This window comes from Polyodon spathula, chromosome 6, assembly GCF_017654505.1.
Source record: "Polyodon spathula isolate WHYD16114869_AA chromosome 6, ASM1765450v1, whole genome shotgun sequence".
Lineage (NCBI taxonomy): Eukaryota > Metazoa > Chordata > Actinopteri > Acipenseriformes > Polyodontidae > Polyodon > Polyodon spathula.
The window spans coordinates 37,336,080-37,350,761 of NC_054539.1; the positions used below are offsets into that span (position 1 = coordinate 37,336,080).

At 36.3% G+C, this 14,682-nt stretch overlaps 1 long non-coding RNA gene across 2 annotated transcripts in view; it reads left to right on the plus strand.

Moving 5' to 3' along the window:
- LOC121317164 overlaps positions 1 to 10,113 on the plus strand; it is a 168,155-nt gene extending 158,042 nt beyond the window's left edge. For both annotated transcript variants that reach the window (XR_005950485.1, XR_005950486.1), the window contains one exon: positions 9,741 to 10,113. This is a non-coding gene — a long non-coding RNA (uncharacterized LOC121317164). The remainder of the gene's footprint in view (positions 1 to 9,740) is intronic.
- Positions 10,114 to 14,682: the final 4,569 nt, after the last annotated feature.

The window sequence follows — 14,682 nt, forward strand, 5'->3', positions numbered from 1 at the left end:
CGCGAGTAACCACTTCACGGGTGGACGTCGTGCCACGGTTTAGCTTCGAAACTTAGAATACAGTAAAGTTCAGTATACGGGGGCCGTTATCTAATATTAGTTTATTTGTAAACGGATTCGTATTTCAACATTTGCCTAAGCATTTCACTAAAATAAATAAATAAAAAATAAATATAAACGATGCAGTTGGTCTAATGATTAAATAAAGTAATTCGACTGTGTGGCGGAGTGCCCCGCCTCTTTGTTTATTATTGTTTTGTATTCTGATTTGTGTTAACGCGAAGGCGAAAGCCATCTGATATTATTATTATTATTATTATTATTATTATTATTATTATTATTATTTATTATTATTATGTATTGTTTGGCTGGATGACCAAGACGCCGTCTTCCAGGTTATTGTTTTTATTTTTAAGTACCTCGTGAGGATGCGTGACTGATCTACTACTGATTACTGATTTAACTAGCTGACAGTCACGCATCCTTATTTAATCTCATGCAGACTGTGGCCTAGGGGTAATAAGGTAATTAATTAATAGCTAGTTAACCCCTCAGCCAGAATATAAAAGCCTGCAGCTGTCTCAGGGTTGTGTGTCAGAGGAGAGATGTAAGTCTGTGCAGTAAAGGAAACAAAAACGTCTATATCTATATATATATATATATATATATAATATATATATATATATATATATATATATATATATATATATATATATATATATATATATATATATATAATATTAAAAATACAAAGCTGAAAGATCATAATTGGATAAGTCTCCATCCCCTAAGTTAATACTTGGTGGAAGCACCTTTGGCAGCAATTACAGCTATGAGTCTGTTGGGATAGGTCTCTACCAAATTTGCACACCTAGATTTGGCAATGTTTGACCATTCTTCTTTACAAAACTGTTCAAACTCTGTCAAGTTCCTTGGGGAGCATTGATGGACAGCAATCTTCAAGTCATTCCGCAACTTTTCGGATTTAGAGCGGGGCTCTGACTTGCCACTCAAGGACATTTATCTTTTTGTTCCTTAGCCACTCCAGTGTAGCTTTGGTTGTGTGCTTTGGATCATTGTCATGCTGAAAGATGAACTTCCGTCCCAGTTTCAGCTTTCTTGCAGAGGGCAGCAGGTTTTCCTCAAGGACTTCTCTGTGCTTTGCTACATCCATTTTCCCTTCTATCCTGACAAGTGCCCCAGTCCCTGCCGATAAGAAAGACCCCCATAAAATGAAGCTGCCAACACCATGCTTCACAGTAGGGATGGTGTTATTGGGGTGATGCGCTGTGTTGGGTTTGCGCCAAACACAACACTTTGCATGTAGGCCAAAAAGTTCAATTTTAGTTTTATCAGACCGCAAAACTTTTTGCCAGATGGCTACATAATCACCTTTGCATACTTCAAACAGTATTCAAGGTGAGCTTTCTTGAGTAATGGCTTCCTTCTTGCCACTTTACCATACAGGCCATATTTGTGGAGTGCTTGGGATATTGTTGTCACATGCACACTTTGACCAGTCTTGGCCATAAAAGCCTGTAGCTCTTGCAAAGTTGCCATTGGCCTCTTGGTAGCCTCTGTGATCAGTTTCCTTTTTGCTTGGTCATCCAGTTTGGAGGGACGGCCTGATCTAGGCCTAATCTTCCACTTCTTAATAATCATCTTGACCATGCTCCAAGGGATATTCAAGGCCTTTGATATTTTTTATACCCATTTTTTATACCCACCCCCTGATCTGTGCCTTTCAACAACTTTGTCCTGGAGTTCTTTTGAAAGCTCATGGTTGAGCCTTTGCTTTGAAATGCACTACCCAGCAGAGGGAATCTACTGGAACTGCTGAATTTATCCTGAAATCATGTGAATCACTACAGTTTAACACAGGTGCAGGCCACTTAACTTGGTGTGTGATTTTGAAAGCGATTGGTTACACCTGAGCTAATTTAGGATTGCTATTACAAGGGGGGTGGACTATGTCAGTTTTTATTTTTAATTAATTTTCTACAAATTTCTAGAACATTTTTTATCACTTGTAAGTTCAGGGGTAGGGTATATAGATAAATGAAAAAAAAAACTTTATGTGCATTTGAATTCTAAGCTATAGCAACAAAAAGTGAAATATTTGAAAGGGAGTGTAGACTTTCTATAGGTGTGTGTGTGTGTGTGTGTGTGTGTGTGTGTGTGTGTGTGTGTGTGTGTATATATATATATATATATATATATATATATATATATATATATGTTATAGCATTATAATATAATAATAAGATTTAAGATTTTTTTTTATCTAAACTCTAGATTCAACATTCATAAATTAACCGCAATTCTGGCTTCTGAGAGACACGTGCTTATTGTACTACAGAAATACTTCTTGTTACTGTTTTTCTTTTTGTTATTTTTGCACCTGAAAGATTTGCATTCCGATATAGTTCACTGGCGTTCACTGGTGTGAGTGGCTGTAAATGATGTAACAGCGGCGCGAGAAAGGTGGAGGTGGCCTGCATTTCCAGCATACCCAGAAACCTGACAAAAAATTGAAATACTGACCAAAAGCTTGACATTTTAACAACATTGGCGCCGCGAGACACATTTGTTATGTGTACAGAGCATTTAGAGAGCCTTGTTATTTTTAATACAGTTGCCCTTTAATGTAGGAGTGAGGATTGAAATTGCTTTGTTTCGTTTTGCATCGCATCAGTGGTAGAAACACACTATAGTATATGTTGCTATTGTTTTATTTTGGTGCTTGTCTTGTGAAGGGGTCAGATGTGAAGTGCAACATAAGGCAGTTGATCGGCTGATTAAGACTCTGTTTGCCACTTAGATTATACTGAAAAACTCTGAAGGGAAGCCATAACTAAAAATTGAATGCTAATAAGAACAGGTCATTTCATGTGGCAGTAGCGCATTACGTTTGAGATTACATATTTGAAGGTAAAATGTGGAACTTTAATTGTAATGCACACTAGAGTATAGGGCAGGGAGTCTTGTTAAAAAAATCTTGCTGGTTGTTGCTATGGTAACTTAAGAAGAGGCACCACCTGCTGTAAAAGCAAAGTAACCTCACTAATACAGTAACAGCCTTTTAGAATGTCAAAAAGGACATTTACAACTGAAAAATCCTCAGCTAAAAGGCTTAGAAATGTAAACCTAAATCTAAAGTTGCAAGTAAGTCAGGTAGTTCCCTGGTGTAAGGTTTTTTTTTTTTTTTTTACCGTAATCACTGATGACTAATACAGAGAAACAAAAAAACAATAATTGGTTTTGTTGGAGTGGAAAAAAAAAAAAAAACACTTTATTTTTTCCAACTTAAACAACCCGTTTTTAAAGTTAATAATACTATTTTTAATACAATTCAATAAAAATGACTCTTACTCCAATGCAGACTAACTCAAACCAAATGGAAAAAAACCCTGTATTTAGATTTACACTTTTGTGTTGTTCACAGCACCTGCGCTGTACAAAGTTCAATTAAATCAACTTAATTACATTTTTTAAAACAGTAAAAACTGAAATTAGAAAATAATAAAATGGATCTCATATCTATGAGTTCATTTTAACTTGCTGTCAATGTTAATCTATAACAAAAAAAAGTTAGAAAACGCAACTGCCATTTAAAGTGGTGATATCAAACACAAAAGTTAGGAGAAGCAATTGGGGCAACCTTGTCAAGCATCAAGCAAATAGGCACAACTGGAAAGGTGTTGGGGCCCAACATTCACACAATTGTTGCTTCTAACATGACTTATTTTTTTGATCGCACCACTTTACATTGAATTTCTCATTCCCTTATCAGCTGGGTTGTAACCAGAATAAAGATGCTGAGACACATGTGTGCCAAGGAAAGTGCTCAACACAGACTGAAGTGTTCTTGGTTATCCTTACAAGCACTACTACACAGAAAAAGACAGACAGGGAATGGAAGAGGCGTTATCACAATTGCAGACAAGTATACTTTGGAAAGACACACGGACAACATGCAGGTAAAGCACAGGTAGATGAAGGCACACATAGACAGACATTTAGCCCATACATACAAGAATACATGAAAGAGCATGAAGCAATATATTTCCAACAAGGAAGATGATGAACAAGACCAATAATGGCAACGAGTGCAAGGAATAATGAGAATGCAGGGTAAGTGTATTGGAAGTGACAGTTGATGAGGCAGACCTTGCAGATCCAGGGCTGAGGTGAGCCTTTTTTTATTGTGCATTGTCAATGTGTTTTGTTGTAGATGTGACTTTTGAACTGGTAAGGGAATGGTCACAATCCCCTTGAAGTTGTACAGAGAGCATTTCATTGTAAAGTGGAGCAATGAAAAAAAAGAAGCCAAGTTAGAAGCAACAATTGTGTGAATGATGGGCCCCAGCACCTTTCCAATTGTGCCTATTTGCTTGATGCTTGGCAAGGTTGCCCCAGTTGCTTCTCCTAACTTGGGCTTCTGTGTTTGATATCACCACTTCAAACGGCTGTTGCATTTTTCTAACTTGTTTTATAACATTGACAATGTTTTTGTTATAGATATCACTTCTTTTTTTACTTCATCAAATAATGAATAAAGCGAGGGAAAGATATTCGAGAATGTGTATGGTAAATAGACAGACAGACAAGACGAGAGTAATAAGTAGAGTAATATAACAGAAATGAGAGAAGATCTGAAAGTAAAATAATGGTAGAAGGGACTTTTGGACAATATTGAAAGTGTAAATATTGTATTCTTTTAGTTGCAAATGTACATCCATGACTGGTGAAAACAAAAATGTCTATTTTGGTAGGTATGGATATTTACGTAGTGTCCCGCCCCTTTGTGTTTATTAGTGTTTTATGTTGTCTGTAGTGTGTTAATGTTGGTGTTTATGTATAAAATGCACAGGACATAAATATGGATTATGAGTGTTATAAAGTGTAATTTTGTATTTAGACACGAGGATGACACAACTCACGCCACGTGCATATTTAAGTGGGTATTGATATGTGAGCACGGGAGTACACAGATTAGTTCACGTGCTGGGATTCAAGTGAATAATTAATTGGTAATTGAATCCCAGCACAACTGTATATATAGATGCACAAAGCACTCACTCGGGGTTGTGTGTTCGGGAAGTGGAGAACGGGTGAGAGAGGGGAGAGTTCATTTAAAATAATATAGCAGTTACTACTGCATGCTGGCTAAAAACCAGCACGGTACTTGTTTATTGGGTTCGTCGACGTCCGTTACGTCTGTTTGTTTGGCCAATGTACCCTTTATTTTCAGTGTTGTGTGTTTTGTTTAAATCTTTTGTTTGTTTATTATTTAATAAAACGCTGGACGCCGTAGCGTCTCAGGTTCACCGCCATTACGTGTTTTGGTTTCTGTGTTCTTCCGGGTCTGACGTCACCATTACAGTCATCCTGGTCACATATGGTGTCTGAAGAGGGATAAACCCAGCCTCCACAAGTCAGACCAGGGAAGGACAGTGTTTTTTTTTGTGTTTTTCAAAAAAAAAAAAAAAAAAAAAAGGTTTTTTTGTGTTTAGTTTCCTTTTGGAAAAAAAAAAGGAAAAAAAAAAAATCATAAAGAAATGGGAAAAAGCGGCCGGAAGAAGCAGCAGCAACAGCATCAGCAGCAGCCAGCAGATCAGCAGCAGTGCAGGGTCGGTCACAGGTCCTGCGCTGTCTCTACCACGCTGGACGTCTGCCTCACCTGCCTGAAAGGTGAGGAATGGTGCTTTGCTGTTGGCGAGGTTGGGCACATAGCACCCAACCAACCCCCTCCATTGCCAGAGACAGAGGAGCCTGAATGCTCTATGCCTGAGTGGGAGGAGCCTGTGCATCCAGTGCCCAGAAGGGGGGAGCCTGTGCATCCAAAGCCCAAGAGGGAGCTGTTCCCACCACCATCAGCAAAGGGAGAATGCCTGCTGGTTTCACCTCCACCACCATCATCCGAGGGAGAGGAGCAGGAGCTGCCTCTGTGTCCACCGAGGCGCACTGGTCCACTCTCCTCTGCTGGGATTTGGGACTGGCTGACGGATCCTGAGAGGGATATCGAGGAGGCCCTCTCTGCTGTGATCAACCTCCTGTGGGCCTGAGATAGGGAGCACTGGGAGGCCTGGGAACAGCAACAACACCCAGCATCCCTCTTTGACATCACAGCCATGGTGCTCAACTACCTGGCTTCGGATATGGGAGGGGCCCCGCTACTGTCTCCTGCACCAGAGGGAGAGAACCATTGCTGCCATCTCCAGTGAAAGAGGGGGAAGCCCCGCTATCTCCAGTGCCAGAGGGAGAGGAACCATCACTGCCATCTCCAGTGAAAGAGTGAGAAGCCCCACTATCTCCAGTGCAAGAGGGGGAAGCCCTGCTATCCCTGTCCTTGGTGTATGATAATAGAAGTTAACTGGTAATTCCTGTTGGCCATGGTAATTTTGCTCTTCTGCACAGCAGTCAACTTGGCATTGTGTCGCCTTGTAACAGTCCTTTCTGGTTTGGACTGCAATCATTCTTCCTGCTGAATAAGTTCACGTTTCATGATTGCAGAAGTTTGGCATTGCCTACCAAAAATCATTGCCCATTTGTCATTTTTATAAAACACATGGAGTCTGTACCAGCAGGTACATGTAGAGAGTAAACATGCAATGCCTGTGGGTTTGATGAGCAGTAGTTACATCTAGCACATAGAATGTCATGACTGAAACCATGCAAGATAGATACTTCAGGACAAATTTCAGACAATTTGGTGAGAAACACTGCAAGACACCCTTATCCAGGCCAACTTACAAAAACTTTTTATTTTTATTTATTTACTGGATCAATCTAGATAAAGCAGCAGTGTGTCCCCCACCTGGGATTGAACTCACGATTTTCCAGTCAAGAGCACAGTGCTTTCAACACTATTACATATATGGTATAAGTGAACAAGCAGTAATGTCTCGTTGTATAACCTTTTTATTATATGTACATGAAATGTACTTTTTGTATATGCAAATGTCAATTGCTCTGGATAAAAGCATCAGCAAAATCAATAATTATGACGTATTTTTCTGGCTTGTTATTTATTAGTGTATTAATTTATACATTTATAATATAAACATGAATTTATACATTTATTTATTTAAAAATATTTATAAATATATTTATTCCTCTATTACTTAAAATTATTTATTTCTACCAAAAAAATTATTCCTTTATTTATTTTTAATTAAACGAGGAACTACAATTTATCAGAGATCAAAGATTTAGACAAGGAAGCTACATGCAGCTCTTGTGTACAATTCCATTCTATGGTATCTACCAAAAAGGAAATAGAGCATTTCTAGAATTGAGCAGAACCTTCGTTTTCAGCAAAAGCTGGTCAGGCATTGATGTAAGCTTAAAACATTAATGCATTTCAACAACTGCACAGTGGTGCAGCGGGCTAACGCCATGTGCCCTTCAAGGATGTCATGTTGCAAGTTCAAATCATGATTTTTTTTTTTTTCCTGCGATATGTGCTGTTTTAAAACATAATTACATGTGTAATATAAATGGTGTGGATATCAAACTGCTTGCGTTCCCTGGTTTATTTTGACGTTGACCAACATGTGGAATCACATGATTGGTAGATGTCCAGTTATTTAACTTTTCAGTTTGAAAAGTCGCACACACTATTAAAGAAATAAACGGAAGAAGGAGAATAACAATTGTACCTTAGTTTGACGACTTATAACTCACTGTGTAAAAGAGGTATTTACATTTTTTTTTTTTCACATTTGATGTAGGAGAGTTTCAGACTTTTGGTACTGGTACAGATGGTAATTCTAAGTGATTTAGTTTTGCTGCTGCAACATGGTGAAAACAGCAAAACTCTTGGAGCTGCATAGAGACTCAGTTTTTCTAACTTGTATGAATAATTACCATTCCTCTCAATTTGGTGATGTTAAAACTGAAAATCATGTTAGAAATCACATTAAAAATCCCAATTTCTGTAATGCTAATAATACTGAAATAAAACTACTTTGTTTAAATGTTCAATATTATTGCAAATGTTATCCCTTTACAATAGATTACTGATGACCTTAGAATGCTATGGGTAAGAGAAAAAAATAGATACATTGCAGATTTTTGTGAAAAAAAAGGTTTTAAAGAATTCAAGAATTGGACAAGCACTGATGGGCTGAATTGCTGCCTCTTGTTTTTTTATGTTCATTTGTTCCGATTTCTCTAAAGATTTAGAACAGAGCAATAGTCATGTATACTATACCATTAAACCTTTCAGGTCTGTCACATAGGCACAACACCTTATTGATGGTTTCAGAGCAGGTACAGTATTACTATATTTTAGCCAACCTGTGCAAATTTAGTTAACATTAATGTTAGGGTGTTTGTTTGTATCCCATGACCTTTATAATTATATCTGTCTCTAAAAAGGTTAAGTATGACATTGCCTATACCTAGGGCTTATGTTTTTCTGTTTTTATTAATTACATTTTTCAGTGCTTATTTTGAGCTATTTTTGAGTTTTATGTAAATCTTTTTTTTTTTTTTTTTCCCAGGGCTTTTACTTTTTATATACTGTATGAAATGATTGTTTTTTGGTTACTTTCCAAAATGCTTGGGTGTTTTTTTCTGTCACAATATGTATAGTAACTTAAGCTGTACCTTCTTTCCTTTGCTGCCTGACACAACTAAATCCTTCTGGTCACAGGTACATTCTTCTAGGGTCTTTTGCCTCGTCATCTTTTTACATTTCGCCACAATTTGCAATTTTGTTTTATTCTATCTAACTGTAATATAGCTTTAAATCCTGCAAACTAACCTTCTAATTGTAATATTGTGTTAAATTTGCTGCAACTCAGTAGCTGGGATGGGTTTAAAGTATTCAGATCGAATCAATGATAGAAACAAGTCAGGAAAGAGGGACACTGCCCAGCTGCACTGGGATTGTTTTTTTTTTTTTTTTTTTTTTTTTTTAATGTTAAAGTGGTGAAGTCAATGTGAATTGAATAGCCTTTTCCTGCATTTATTGGCTATGCACCCATTTCATTTTTTTTGTATTGGGTGTTTTATCGTTTTTTTAAAATCGAAAATCAAAGCCCTACTTATACCTTATCTGTATGCATTTGGTCTCTTTTGTTTTTATATGTGTCTTTGACAGGATGTGGTAAGACTCTTAACTAATCATGTGCTTTTGAATCATTTTTAATAATGCAGTTGTATTAATAATTTCAAACTCTTACATTGGATCCACATTTATATTCTCACATACTTAAAAGCATATAGGTTTTATTTCTGAACCAGCTGCAGCAAACAAATACACTCAGTAGCAAATAGCAGTTATTACACGAACCAGCTCATTTACTAGACATCAGGCAAATAAAAACAGGACTTGATTCTCACAATTTTGCAGATGTTTAAAACAGATTGCATTTATTTAGTAGCATATAATACATGTTATATACTGTATTTACAATGCATCATCTTCATGACTTGAAGGTTGTGGTGAAACAGGAACTGCAGTGTTATGACTAATTGTTTTTTCTGTTGTTGCATGTTCCATTGTTGCTGATTCACTTTGTCTTCTGACGTTTCATAATCCAGGTTATTTCATGTTCATGTGAGTTAAAATCTGGTGTAGTAAGAGATGTTGCTGCTTTTTCCACTACAGATCTGCAAACTCTCATGCCTACTACACTTTTTGTCCCAAGAGCCACAACATTTGAAGTCAGTGACTAAACAATGTTAATGAGATATCAAATACCAAATCATGTTTTTTTTTCCTCTAGAACTCTCCACACTGGACAGAGCGACGCAAAGTCGCCGATGTCAATCCACACCAGACGCGACTTGGAAATGATCCAAAAGACTGGAAATAAATACATCACCCCTCTCATGCATTTCTATTGGACATACTAGAGATGGACTGTCCCATTACAAAACAGGTTTTGTTTTGATAAAAGATTACCAGCCTGACCTCCGGCAACTCTGTTGTAAAATAAAGGTTGGACTTGTAAAATCTATAAATCAAAGTTATTGAACATCCCTATATATCCAACAGTTTTACTGCTAATAGTAATTGTGCAGTAGTTTTTAAAAAAAAAAAAAATTTTTTTTTTTTTTTTTTTTTTTTTTGCGCTACCAGTCGTAGTAGTAGTCTGAATTAAAGCCTGGTACATCCAATAATAGTATAGTTGGACTGATATTTTCAGCAAATATTTTATATATTTTATATAAATATTTTATTGTTATACATTTTAAACTTTGACTGCAAAATCTCAGTTGTGTTTCTTTACAAATTCTCTCTTTAAGAGAGAAACTAGGAAAAACAAATAATTGAACCATAAAATTTCACGAATTTATTATTATTATTATTATTATTATTATTATTATTATTTATTATTATTATTATTATTAGTAGTAGTAGTAGTAGTAGTATGTTGTTGTTGTTACGCACTACATAATCACCATCTTCATTATTATTATTATTGTTATTATTATTAAAATTACGCGTAGGTCACCACTTACCTTGTATTATTATTTACTTTTATTTAGTTTTTCCTTTTAAAACAGTCTGGTGAACTTGACAGAAAATGCTTTATAAATATGGCTCATAATCTTCAAAACTATGTATTCCCTCTGTAATGTTGGGATGTGTCACATAAAAACATGTTGCTGGCTTTGTTTTAGAATGCATAGAATAATAGGACCTCGATAATATTTTTGTTTGTTTGGTGAATCTCCAACAAAACTTCTCTTTATGCGTATGTAAAGACCTTCTTGTCACGGATTTGAGCAGAATGTTATTTATCATAAAAAAACCCAAACAAACAAACAAAAAAAAAAGCTTAAAATTAGGTTATATGTTCAAGTTGTGTGAATGCGGGATCTTTTTTGTGTCATTTTTAAAAGCCAGCAGAAGTGCACATTTTTCATTTAAATGCTGGATATGCAGACTGCATGTATGCTCCAGTTTGTTTTTGCTTATTAATAAATATTAATCGGAAAGAAAATGTCTCGGTGCTGCTAAAAGCACCACCTGCAAGCCACCCAGGCATTGTCTTTCTCCTGGATGTCTTTGTAGTCGTTCAATTTGCAATCATATAATAATGGATACCGCTACACCCCATAAATTAACTTTTTGTCATCCATGATTAACTTGTTTTGAGGCGTGACGTGTTTTGAGGCGTGTGTTTGATGTGTGTCATGGGTGTTAACCTTGCTTCTGATTGGTCAGTTTCATTCCAGTCGCGCAACGAAAATTCTATTTTAGCGACGCAAAGTTTTCTGGTGTGGATACTCCCATTTGACATTAAGTTTTCTATATTATTCACATCCAGTGTGGATGCAGCTTAAATCCTGCTCTTTTAATTGTAGAGTGTACTAATTATTAATTAGAAAATTGATCTGATATTTCCTTTATCATGATTGGTCAGTATAAGGACTTTAATCTCTGATAAAGGACCTTAAATGTTACCTTTTAATCTAAATCATTCCGCCCGAAAATACGTAAAACACAGCATTTGGGTATTTTACCTTTTTTCTGCTTGATGAAATAAAAACTCTGTTCTTGTACACACCCTCTGAAAGTTGTCTCGTTGTAGACTTCCTCACTGTCCTATCTATCCATTTAAATTTAGTATAGCAAACAATAAAATGATATAATAAATCAAGACTAGTATTTGATGTCAGTGGCAATACAGTAACCACAATAGCAAGCTATCTACGGTTAAAATGTCGAGTTGAAGAAATCAAACCACTGGATGCAGTCTGATTACTTTCAGCAACTTTATTTCAGCAAATCACAGTAACAACACAGGCACTGTGCTCTCTAACAAAGCCAGGAAGGAGGCTTTGAATAAACTTCATGAGCACACTGTGAGCATGTTACTGAACAAACAGCACATCCAGCATTAGTACTAGATATTTTTAATTAATTGACTTTTTTATTTATTTCACGAATGCATTTTTAGGACAGTAACTTAAATACTGAAACATAACAAATACACAAACCTGCATTCAAATCCTAATTACAAACAGTTCACAAGCCATGTTTGCTTTTCTGTACGAGGTACCTGAACTGAAGATTTTTTATTATTATTATTTGGCAATTGGAAATACCCATGAAGTGTCCACTGCTGGGATAGTGAAGGCTACAGACCAATGGTGGAATTCTCAGCAAACCACACTACTCATGGAATAATGAGGACAATGTTTGCATTCATTAGTAACAAAAACTAGTGCTGCATAAAATCACAAAAAAAAAAAAAAACAATCTGAAAAACTTTAAATGATACTGTTTTTAGCGTATCCATTTCTAACCGCAAAAGAACCCTCCTTGTTATGTTAAATGACCTTGTCTTCAGCTCTGGTCATTTAACGACACAAGGCAGGCCTTCCAAGACTGTAAAGTCCTATTTTGGTTCTTTTACTTGATTAATAGTGTATTAGGCTCTATTACAGTGTTAAAGGTTGTTTTATGTCTGTTTTAAGTGCCAGTCATGTCAGCACATATGGTAAATCACAAAGACGGTGGTTTGCTTTTATATTCTTACAAATAATAAATTTATACCTGTGTCATATGGACATCACAGCATTGCTTCCAATTCACATTTAGAGGTAACTGGTATTTTTCCCATTCAGAAAAAAATGTGCTTTTGACCATTTGGAGTAAATAGCTTAGACAATATACAGTGCCTATAGAAAGTCTACACCCCCTTGAACTTTTTTCACATTTTGTGGTGTCAGTGCCTCAGAGTCTCATGCATTTAAATGAGGATTTTTTCCCAATTATCTACACACCATACTCCACACTTCTAAGGGGAAAAAAGTTTTTATTGAGAAAAAAATGATATATTAAAAATACAAACCTGAAAGATCATAACTGGATAAGTCACAACCCCCCTGAGTTAAAAAGCGTCTTTGGCAGCTAGGTCTATACCAACTTTGCACACCTAGATTTGGCAATATTTGACCATTCATCTTTACAAAATTGTTCAAGCTCTGTCAAGTTCCTTGGGGAGTGTTGATGGACAGCAATCTTCAAGTCATGCCATAAATTTTCGATTGGATTTATGTCAGGACTCTGACTGGGCCACTCGAGCACATTTACCTTTTTGTTCCTTAGCCACTCCAATGTAGCATTGGCTGTGTGCTTTGGGTCGTTGTCATGCTGAAAGGCGAACTTCTGTCCCAGTTTAAGCTTTCTTGCAGAGGGCAGCAGGTTATCCTCAAGGACTTCTCTGTACTTTGCTCCATTCATTTTCCCTTCTATTCTGACAAGACACGGCACTTGTGGCCAAAATAAATAGACAAACAAAATATACTAACACTAAACGAAACACACTGACACACAGGGACGAATACTAAACCAAACAAGTACCTTGCTGGTCCTCCAGCACGACATAGCAATTGATTTAATTTACCATTTTTAATTCTCATTCTCCACACCCGTACCTTCGCCCTGAACACATAACTCTGAGTGAGTGAAAACATGCTGCACATGAATTAATAAAGTGCAATTCCCCGTGCTCACATATTACTACATTTTACCTGCACGTGAAGTGTTGTTCAATCCTCATGCCTAAATACAAATATACATTTTAAACCCACTTGTGTTACACAGACCCATTTATATCCCATGAACCAATGACTGTACACCACATTAACACACTACATACAACATAAAACACAAATAAATAGCACAAAGGTGGGCCACTTTGCCACATGGTGCCATACACCTTCCACTTTTTAGTAATCGTCTTGACCATGCTCCAAGGGATATTCAAGACCTTTGATATTTTTTTATACCCATCCCCTGATCTGTGTCTTTCAACAACTTTCTCCCAGAGTTTTTTTGAAAGTGTCTTGGTGCTCATGGTTGAGTCTTTGCTTTGAAATGCACTAGCCAGCAGAGGGAACCTACAGGAACTGCTGAATTTATCCTGAAATCATGTAAATCACTACAATTTAACACAGGTGGAGGCCACTTAACTTGGTGTGTGATTTTGAAGGTGACTGATTACACCTGAGCTAATTTAGGATTGCTATTAAAAGGGGGGTGGACACTTATTCAACCAAGCTATTTCAGTTTTTATTTTTAATTAATTTGATACAAATTTCTAGAATATTTTTTTCACTTGGAATTCTGGGGTAGGATGTGTAGATGGAAAAAAACAAACATAATTTAATGCATTTTAATTCCAGGCTATAAGGCAACAAAAGGTGATCATTTTGAAAGAGGGTGTAGACTTTCTATAGGCACTGTATATATGGGAGGGTGAAGAATGCACACACACACACGCATGTGCATCAAAATAATAATCCAAACAAAAAGGTGAAAGCAACAAGAAAAAATAAAACACAATTACAAAACTACAAATTAAAGTTGCTGCTATTGCAGTGTTCCCCCACCGTCGCTACCCATACGGCTCGGGTCTTCAGCCTGAGCCCTGCTTGCTATTCCCCTACTATCCCCTACACTCATCCAACCAAACTATTTCAGTTTGTATTTTTAATTAATTTTCTACAAATTTTTTTTCACTTTTTTAACTTTTTTTTCACTTTTTTCAATAATAATAAAAAACTATTTTAATGCATTTTATTTTCCAGGCTATAAGGCAACACATTTTGAAAGGGGGTGTAGACTTTCTATAGGCACTGTATGTATCCAATATTTTTTTTTTTTGACTATCACGTATGCTACCAGTATATGCAGTACATTCATATTCT